This window comes from Muscardinus avellanarius, assembly GCF_963383645.1.
Source record: "Muscardinus avellanarius genome assembly, chromosome: 17".
NCBI classification, from domain to species: domain Eukaryota; kingdom Metazoa; phylum Chordata; class Mammalia; order Rodentia; family Gliridae; genus Muscardinus; species Muscardinus avellanarius.
In genome coordinates, this window is record NC_137803.1 from 48,643,526 (window position 1) to 48,653,569 (window position 10,044).

Genomic DNA, 10,044 nt, shown 5'->3' on the forward strand with positions numbered 1-10,044 from the left:
GTGTATACATATGTGTACCTAGTCACATGTTGTTTAACAACAGAGATACATTCTGAGAGCTGCATCGTTGAGTGATCTCACAGTTGTGCAAACATCATGTACTAGGATTGTACTTACACAAACCTAGATGGTATAGATCAAACATTTCAGCATGGCCCCTTGATAAATTCAAAAGCTAACACAAGAAGTATGAGGTCGTGGCCACCATAACATCGCATGCTGTTTTACAGTAAAGTTGTTTTTAAAATAAGTCGAGGTAGTACACTTTAAGATAATAAGAAAAGCCTGGCATGGTGGTGCACGCTTGTAACCCCAGCATTCGGAAGGCTGAGACCAGAGGATCATGGTATGCGGACAGCCTCGGCTACTTAGTGAGGCCCTTCACAACTTAGTGAGACCCTGTTACAAAATAAATAATTTTTAAAAATAGAGCAAGGGTTGTAGCTCAGAGGTCAAATGACCCTGGGTTTCATCTCCAGACCCACAAAAAAATAAAATAAAATAATAAAAATTATGGTATAGTAAATGCATAAACCTGTAACATTGTCCATTGTTATTACTACCAGTTATTGTGCATTTTGATAATTGTGTAAGTTTGCTTTTATATGCTTAGTAGCACAGGAGGCTCATTTACACAAGCATCATCACAAACATGTGAGAAGTGCATTGCATTACAGTGTTATGACAGCTACGAGGTCACTAGGCAACAGGAATTTTTCAGCTCCATTATATTTTTATGGGACCCCTGTTGCACATGTGGTCCATTGTTGGGCAAAACGTCATTATACAGTGTGTGGCCAAACACATTAGTGACCATAATAGTGAAGAGTTGACAACTTAGATATGGGGAAAAGGGTGAATGTGGCAGAGAAGTGATAAAAGTTTGGGGAATGCTGTTCATCATTAGGAAAAGCTATACTTTTTTGTCCTAGATCTTCTACTTCTCATCTGTACAGGAAACTGTGCAGGAAAGGCAGGGCCGAGTGCTCCAGTGGTCCTTTCTCTTCTTAGAAGGAAACCAGCTCTTTCAGATTAGGAACCCACACTTACAATGTCATTTAACCTAAATGATCTCTTTAAAGGCCCTGTCTCTAGTAAAGTCACATTAGGGTTAAAGACTTAAACATGTAGATTTAGGGGCTTACACAACTGAGTCTATAACACCCTGTTCTTTTCTTCATTACTGTATCAGCCAAATTAATGAAGTGATGGGTCTACACGAATGATTTTCAAATTGAGATTGACTCACTCATAAAATTACAGAATCCTAGCTGGAAATGGTACATGCCTGTAATCCTAGTACTTGGGAGGCTGAGACAGGAAGATTTCGGGTTGGAGGCAAGCCTCAGCAACTTAGCAAGACTTTGCTTCAAAATAAAAAAAATTATAAAAAGATGAGAGCATATCTCAAAGGTAGAATACCCCCTGGGTTCAATCACAAATACCAAAAAATAAGTAAAGTAAAAATTACAGAATCCCAGGACTCATTCCATATTTACTAGACAGGACAACTGGAGAGTGATGGCCAAGGAGCCATGGTTGTTACACCTGTGCAGGTGCATCGGATGATGTCCACTGGCTGAGCACCTCTGACCCTCACATCCTACCTTCACCCTCAACATCTACTTCTGCACTATCCATCTTCCCCCCACACTCAGATTGGGGTTTTATTTTTTTTATTAAGAATTGAACCCAGAAGCACTCTGGGTTGTACCTCCAGCCCTATTTTATTTTTATTTTTATTTTAAATTGCAGAGGACCTCAACTAAGTTACTGAGGCTGACATCAAACCTGCAATCTTCCTAACTCAGCCTCCCAAATACTGGGATTACAAACATGTGTCACCACACCCGGCTGCATACTCTGATTTTTAATCTCACCATTTAATTGCAATATTTCTTTCCAAAACCACCAATAATTTTGTGATTGAAAATTTCCATAGCGTTTCTTCAATCTTTACTCCCTTTAATATGTCTGCAACAGTCGTACTCCAGGGTACCCCCATTTCTTGAGATTCTCTTTGTTCTCCATGGCATTTCACCAATATGAATTATACCTCTACCTCATGTGTCTGAGTGTTCTCTGTAAGCTCTTATTTCCCCATTCCCTAAGGTGATGTCTACTATTTTTCCTTTTTTCTAGAGCATTTCATCCATCCCAACAACCTCCGACACTATTTTCTTGAAAAAGTCCTAAAATATTTACCCTTGTGAGCTCTTTTCTCTGTTAACCTCTTCCAGATACAGATCTCCTAAAACCCAGCATATTTCTTTTCATCAAATACCAAGGGACAACCATGTGCCAGGCTCTCTATTAATTCCAGGAGAGCAAAGCAAAATTCAGACATAGTCTCATCTTCACAAAGCCTGCCGTGTAATGAAGAAGCTCAAACCAGCAACTCTAATGCATCATTTTTTTAAAATGGCATAGTGGGGAGCTTGGGGCACTCAGGGGCACAACCAATGAAGATGTGGAAGGTAGGGAAGGCTTCCTGGAAAGAGCAGCATCTAAGTTCAGCCCTAAAATGTGAGTAGAAGTCAGTGAAGAAGAAAGGCAAGAGAAGAATAAATGATAGTGATCACTTGTCAAATCTGGATGAACCGACATCCAACTTCCCTTTCCATGTCATTTCAATCCAACTTGAGACAGGCCTTTGGGTGCAGCTGCCTTCCAGAAGCCAAAGAGCACAACCGCTCATTCTGTACCACGGCACAGCCACATCATTTAGACTGGGCAGCTAAATGATCCCTTCCTCTCAAGAGTTTGAGTTTTGAGCAAAGCAAGAATATGAAACACAAAAAGATTAAGAAAATGCACTAAGAGGTAGGTACCTGGACCTGGAAAGTGCTTCTATAGTCAAAAAGGGAAACAAGTGTTTGAAGGAGGTGACATATATGTATGTGTGTGTGTGTGTGTGTGTGTGTGTGTGTGTATAGTGTGTGTGCATATATAATATTTATAACAATATGTTATTGTATTATATCATATATCATATAATAAATATATATTCTTCATTTACATATATATAAAGAAACTCAAATGCATCGTGTGTGTGTGTGTGTGTGTGTGTGTGTGTGTGTGTGTGTGTTTTACTGGGACTAAACCCAGGGTTCTGCCTCCAAGCCACATCACCAGTCCTATTTTATTTTTTCTGTTTAAACGGGGTCTCAATAATTTACCCTGTGCTGGCCCTATTCCTCCAAGCCTCCTGTTTCAGCTAACCCAGGTATGGGGATTAAAAACATGTGCCAACATGCCTGGCTTCAAGGAGGCAGTGTATTATGGTTATGACCTCTGGACTGGGAGTGACAGACATCTGACTTTGAGACCTTGGCTTCTATTTGTAAGCTGCAACCTTGGAAAATTTTCCCATCTCTTCCAAATTATAAGGTGGAACAGGTTACAGTACAGCTCAGAAGCGTGTCATGTAAAGCAGTCAGCACAGTGCCCAGCATGAGCACCATGGACCACACGGCCAGGTGTGTGATGGGCCAGGTACAGCAGAGTGGCTGAGGAAGGCAAAGATGGAACATGTCATCTGGAGTCACCCACAGAGAAGGCCCTGGAATGGGAAGAGAATAGCTCACAGGAAGAAATAGGGATGGAGACTAGGATGCAGTGGGTGGGAAAGGATGGCCCGTGGAAAAACAGAGACCAGTGAGGCAATTATTTAAGGACACTGGGCTCTAATAGTCTCTGGTGGATAATGTGGAGTTACCCATAAAGCCCCACCCCCAGGTGGGAGATACATAGCATGCTTAAAAGCTTAGAGAGAGACAATATTAAGTGGAGAATTAAGATACAGAAAAGGGAGAGATTCGGTTACATCAGTGGGTCCCAAGTATGCTCTGCACACCTCGGACAGTCTTTGAGATCAAAACTATTTTCATAAACACAGTAAGATGTTGCTTGCCTTTTTTTCCTGTGCAATTTATTTTTAATTGTCAGTACCAAACAAAGGTTTGTAAAACTACTGACAGAGACGACAAACTGTCTCCTTCACCCTCACACACCATAAAATCGATGCCAGTTCCACTTAAGCATGTCCCGGATGAAGCATACGAGGGGTTAAATGTATTAAATCTCCACCCATGAATGCACATCTTTGTAAATTCTATGTGGCAAAGTGGAGAATTCACATAAAGTACTTCTGCTGCAGACCAAGTGTGATGATTTTGTTCAGACCACTGTGAACTGAGCTAACCCCTTGTTCATGGAATATCCCTTTATTTTAAAGAATAGCTGACAAACTATGGCTATGCAAACTAAATGTTTGGAAAAATTCTTGGAAATGAACAAAATGGGCCTGTCATTGTAGAGAGACCAAAAATATTTATTTCCAATAATAATATTTGAGCTGTTAAGCAAAAATTATAGTTTGGGAAAGTTTATATCTGCTTTCATGAGTTTGAAAGCTCTCTCAATACTTACATACTTTTCATATTTTTCACAATATTACCAGATTGATTACTGGTAATACTAATGGATGTCATAGTTTTTATATTATAAAATAAAATGCTCTAACATGCACAATTGAGTGGTTTGGTATTTTCAAATTACCACGCATAATTATGAAAATCATTTCTTATCTGGACATGGTGACACACTCCTGTAATCCCAGTACTTGGGAGGCTGAGACAGGAGGATCACAGGCTCAAGGACAGCCTCAGCACCTCAGCAACCCAGTGAGACCCTGATTCAAAGTAAAAAAAAATCACAGGTCCTGGGGATGTAGCTTGGAGGTAAAATATCCCTGAGTTTGATCCCCAGCACATTTCTCTCTCTCTCTCTCTCTCTCTCTCTCTCTCTCTCTCTCTCTCTCTCTCTCTCTCTCTCTCTCCCTCTCTCTCTCTCTCTCATTCCTTAGTAACACATCAATTCAAAGTGCAAAACAAACTGATGGACTTTTAAGCAATAAGGTATGAAAAATTCATCAGTGCACCTTCAATCTCCCACTGCAGCTAAACTTCAAGAAACTGTTGTTGAATTTTTGCATAAAATCAAAGAAAATATACACAATCATCTGAATGAATTATTGAGATAGTCCTCCCTCTACATGTGTGTGAGGTGAGATTCTTTTTCCATACTTTATTATTTCACAAAAGGTATGAAAATCCAGCTGTCTTCTGTTAAACCAGGCGTAAAGACATTTGAAAAAATGTAAAACAATGGCTCTCTTCTTGGTAGTGTTTTTTATTAGGAAAATGTATTATTTTCATTTAAAATGAACTTTAATTACAACATACTGGGTTTATTATTGCTATTTAACATAGTTATTAAATATAATTTTAATTCTCTTTTTAGCTGCTAACATGCTAAGTGTCAACGTGTAGTGTCGACATTAACAAAAAGCCCATTGGGGGGCTCAGTAATTTTCAGCTCTATGGGATTCCTGAGATCAGAAGTCTGAGGGTGAATGGATGGATTAGAGGAGGGTCCTTGAGGAGCAGAGAGTAGAACTCAGGAGAGAGTGAAAGAATCCATGGGGCAAGAGAACGGCATTGCTCCAATCGGAAAGAGGAAAAGAGGAAAAGAGGATTCAGCAAATGACCAAGACATTTTTAGGTCACGGGATTTTAAAGAATTTCCATTTGAAGGTTTGTTTTCATTATCTGTAGGAGTAAGGGCAAAGCTTCGACCTTGGACTTCTCATCTCTAGAACAATGAGAAAATAAAGTTCTGTTGTTCAAGCCACTCAGCCTGTGGTTCTTTGCTATGGAAGCAGGAGAAGACTAACACAATTCCATATGACTGAAGAGTGGGGGCCAGGAATGGGGTGCCCTGCATCCCATCACGAGGGCTGTGTTGGGGTTCAGTTCGGATACCACCAGGAGCAGAGGAGGACACTTGAGAGGTACGAAGGCAGACCGTCACAGGATCGGTTTCTGGTTTGTGGGTAGGACGCTTGCTTTTGCAGTACCGCTGGGTTGGGAGGGGGACGTGGCTGTGAGAGGGGGGCCCTCTAGGAGGATCATAATACAGATGTCAATCACTGAGGCTCTGGCCCAAGAAAGTGACCATGGGTGAAAGGAAGAGATGAGTGCCAGAGATAATTTCCAGGTTGGAGTGGCAGAACTGAATGATTGATGGAGTGTGTTGTAAAGGGATCACTTCTAGTTTCTAACTAGGGTAGCAGATAAAGATAGCACTCGATTTGAGGGAAGACTATGAAGTTCCGTCTGGGGTCCATGCACTCCACGGCCTGTGAAAGGTGAAGCAATGCCACTTGCTCAGTGGGAGGCCTGTGGTTTCCCATGGCAGCCTGGGGTGAAGCGCTATGACAGAATGCTTGCCTAAGGTTCTAGTTTGGACCTAGACTGTACCCTTAAACCTCATGTGTTGAAGACATGGTCCTCGGTGTAGCAAGGTTCAGAGGTGGGGTTTCTAGGTGGTGATGGGATCATGGAGACTGTGACCTCATCATGGTACTGATTCATTAAGAGCTTGACAGCTGGCTGGACTAATGGAAGGTGAGACCTAGTTGGAGGACATAGACCAATGGGGTTGTGCCCTGAAAGAGTTTATCTTCTCCCTCCTTCTCTGCTCCTCGTGGCCATGAGCTGAGTAGCTCTCCTCTGCAGTGCCCTCTACCATGGTTCTCTGCCTCACTTCATGTCCAGAGTGATAGAGCCGACTGATCCTGGACCAAATCCTCTGAAAGTGTGATCCAATATATCTTTCCTCCTCTAAGTTGTGCTTGCCATGTACTTTGGTTATAAGGGTGCATTTTGGTTCTAAGTATGTGTGCAACCATAGATTCCATCCCAAGGAAGGAGAGGAGGGAGGGAGGGAGGGAGGGAAGGAAGAAGGAAGGACCATTGTGCTTCACAGTGGTTGTTTAGTTTAGTTTTGATTGTTTTGGAGAGGCAGCATGCCAAAATGATCAAAAGCAAGAACTCTGGAGTCTGACCTCCACGGCTTAAATCCAGCTTTACCAGACTGAGCGGTGTCACCTCCAGCAGAGTAAGTCACCTCTCTCTGCCTCAGACTCACTTTCCATTCCAGCGTGGATCCTCACTGAAGAATGAGAAAGACAAATAATTCTTAACCTATATAGAATTGCTGGGTGACAATGAGCAAGTTCGTTTTATTTACTTATTTATTTATTTATTTATTTATGTTGAGATATGACTATTAATTTAATATGGAAGTGTCACTATACTTTGGTATAGAATGAAGTGAGCCTACAGTGCCTGTTATTAATGACACTGCCATGGTGTTGACTGCAAACAACCCTATGACCTGCAGGGACTGCTGCGGCGTGTGCATTGACTGGCTTTCCCCAATGCTAAGGGCTATTGGACTGGCTGGTCATTTCAAGGCATACTGGAACAAAAAGGGATGGCCGTGCGGACCGCAGGAGCTGAGGATGTTCAGGTACACAGTGCCACCTGCCAACCTCCTTCATCAGAAACCCACCCTACACTCACATCATTTACATGAAAAACCATGCAAACGTTCACTTTAGAAATAAAAATCTGTAAAGATATAAGTCCTCCATGGTGTTCTTCCAGAAGTATTTGGTGAGGTGAGTGGAGATGTAAGAGCCATGTAAGAGTCACTTGTTATCATCCCCAAAGAGTTAGCAGGCCAGGGAAGACAGGACATGCTAATCAGTGCCCTTTTTTTTTCTTCAAAAAAATCATCGCAAAGCCGGGCATGGTGGTGCACTCTTGTAATCCCAGCATTCAGGAGGCTGAGACAGGAGGATCGCGATTCCGGGGCAGCCTCAGCCTCTTAGTGAGGTCCTCTGCAACTTAGTGAGACCCTGTTTCAAATAAAGAATTAAAAAAAAAATAGGGCACGAGGTGTAGCTCATAGGTAGAATTCCTCTGGGTTCCATCCTGAGACCCACCCCAAAAAAAATCATTGCAAGACATATTTGATTAACCCATAAAACAAAGTGAAGCTTTCTGCAATATTATTTTTGCATAATGTGGCCTTGGAGTTACCTATATGACTTGGAATTATCTATATAACTCTGAAATGTGGCCTTGGAATTATCTATATCCATTTGAAGGTTTAAAGTTTGATCATTAGTGTTAATACTTTTTATTTAGTTAGTTCTTTATTTCAAGGCAATATATATGTAGACTTATAAGAAAACATACTTTAACAGTGTTTATCTTAGTTGCTAGGTCATTACCTGAGCTAGGAAAGATTTGTCATTTTACTCTATTTGGCATGGATACTTTAACATACGATTGAATGTCCTTTTTCATCAGGAGAATCAGCATCATTACTAACATTTATTAATTCTGTTTGCAAAGTACTGCTGCTGACATTGCCTTATTTGAGCTGAACTTTTTCATTTTTATTCCACAGTACTTATTAATTTTTACAGCATGACTTGGACCTATAATAGTTGCTGGGGATACATCTCTTAATGACTAAGACTAATTAGCTCCTAAGATTATTAAGAAAATATCCTCTGTTCTTGTTGTCACTATAAGCTAGTGATAGAGTTAGACACGTAAACAAATGATTCTATCAGTCTAGGAACGATTCAGTGATGGGTTTTGGGGAAGCAAAGCAATACAGAAACATGTAGGCGGTCCCGAACCAGAATGCAGTGAGAACAGCCTCATAGGTTTCTCATACATTTGCAAAAACACAGGACAAAGAAAATGACCTGTCCCATTTTACATATAAAAAACCAACTCAAAGATATCCAATAATAGTTATCAGTGGAGTCAAGGCAGCCAACTCTTAGCCCTCTATACACAATAATATTGTCACTAAAACCATTATTATCATGATCGTCATTGTCATCCTGTATAAAATTTAAAGGGACATATATGGCACATAACTTTGCTTCTTATCTTCCAAGAGTAAACTTGATCAAAATACCATGTAAAGCTTCACGTGGAAGCACATGCCTGGAATCCCAGTACTTGGGAGACTGAGACCGAAGAATCGCAGGTTCAAGGACAGCCTCAGCAATTTAGTGAGATTCTCAGCAATTTAAAAAGACCCTCTTTGAAAATATAAAAAAGCCTGGCGTGGTGGTGCATGCTTTTAATCGCTACACTTGGGAGGTGGAGACAGGAGGATCACGCGGGTTTGAAGCCAGCCTTGCTGGCTGAAGAGACCCTGTTTCCAAATAAAAAAATATAAAAATAGGTATGGGACTGTGGCCTGGAGGTAGAAGGGTTCCATCCCCAGTACCACAAAAAAAAAAAAGAAAAAAAGAAAAAGAAAAAGAAAAGAAAAAAAATAGAGCAGGGGGAATAGCTCAGAGGTAGAAAAAATAGGAATAATACAAATATACTACCGAGTTATAAGTATACAATATCACATAGGCCTGGAGGTTATGGTTTTTTGTTTTTGTGGTATTGAGGCCTGAACCCAGGGGCATCCTGCCTCTGAGCTACACTCCCTGCCCCGTTTCATTTTTACTTTGAAACAGGATCTTACCAAGTTACTAGGTGCCGCTGGCCTTGAACCTGTGATCCTTCTGTCTCAGTCTCCCAAGTACTCAGATTGCAGGCGCGCAGCACCACATCAGGCCTCGTTACAGGCTTGTTAGGTGACCGGAGCCAAGCAAGTTTGTGGTACCCAGATTCCACGGAGGAGGTGAATCCTGAGGAGTGTTCAAAGAAGAATCGGAGGATCACATGTCAGACAGAAAATGACGATAAAGAGACCACCTTAGGTAAAACACCACCGAGGGCGCTGGCGAGCTGCGGTCCAGCCGGTCCCCACTGCAGCGCAGGCCAGAGTGCAGAGAAAGGTAAGAACGTCCTAAGAGGAGAGCAATGGGATGGGACTCCACAGCTCCACGGCCCTGCGAATTTACTCAGGGAGCCTTTCCGATTGTAGAGATGTGAAAAAGAGCCCAGAGGTTAAAGTGAAGGATGACCAGTATTCGGGGAAGGAGCAAGAGGACGTTCTTTCTGTGTATTAGAGTTGTCAGAGGGTCCTCATAACACCACTGTTACACATCGCTCAGCTTTGGAGGGGGCAGAGGTTTAGGACATTCCTAAGGAATGTCCTATTTCTAGCATTATTCTATGAGCATTTTTAAGCACCCAGTTTTTTGGC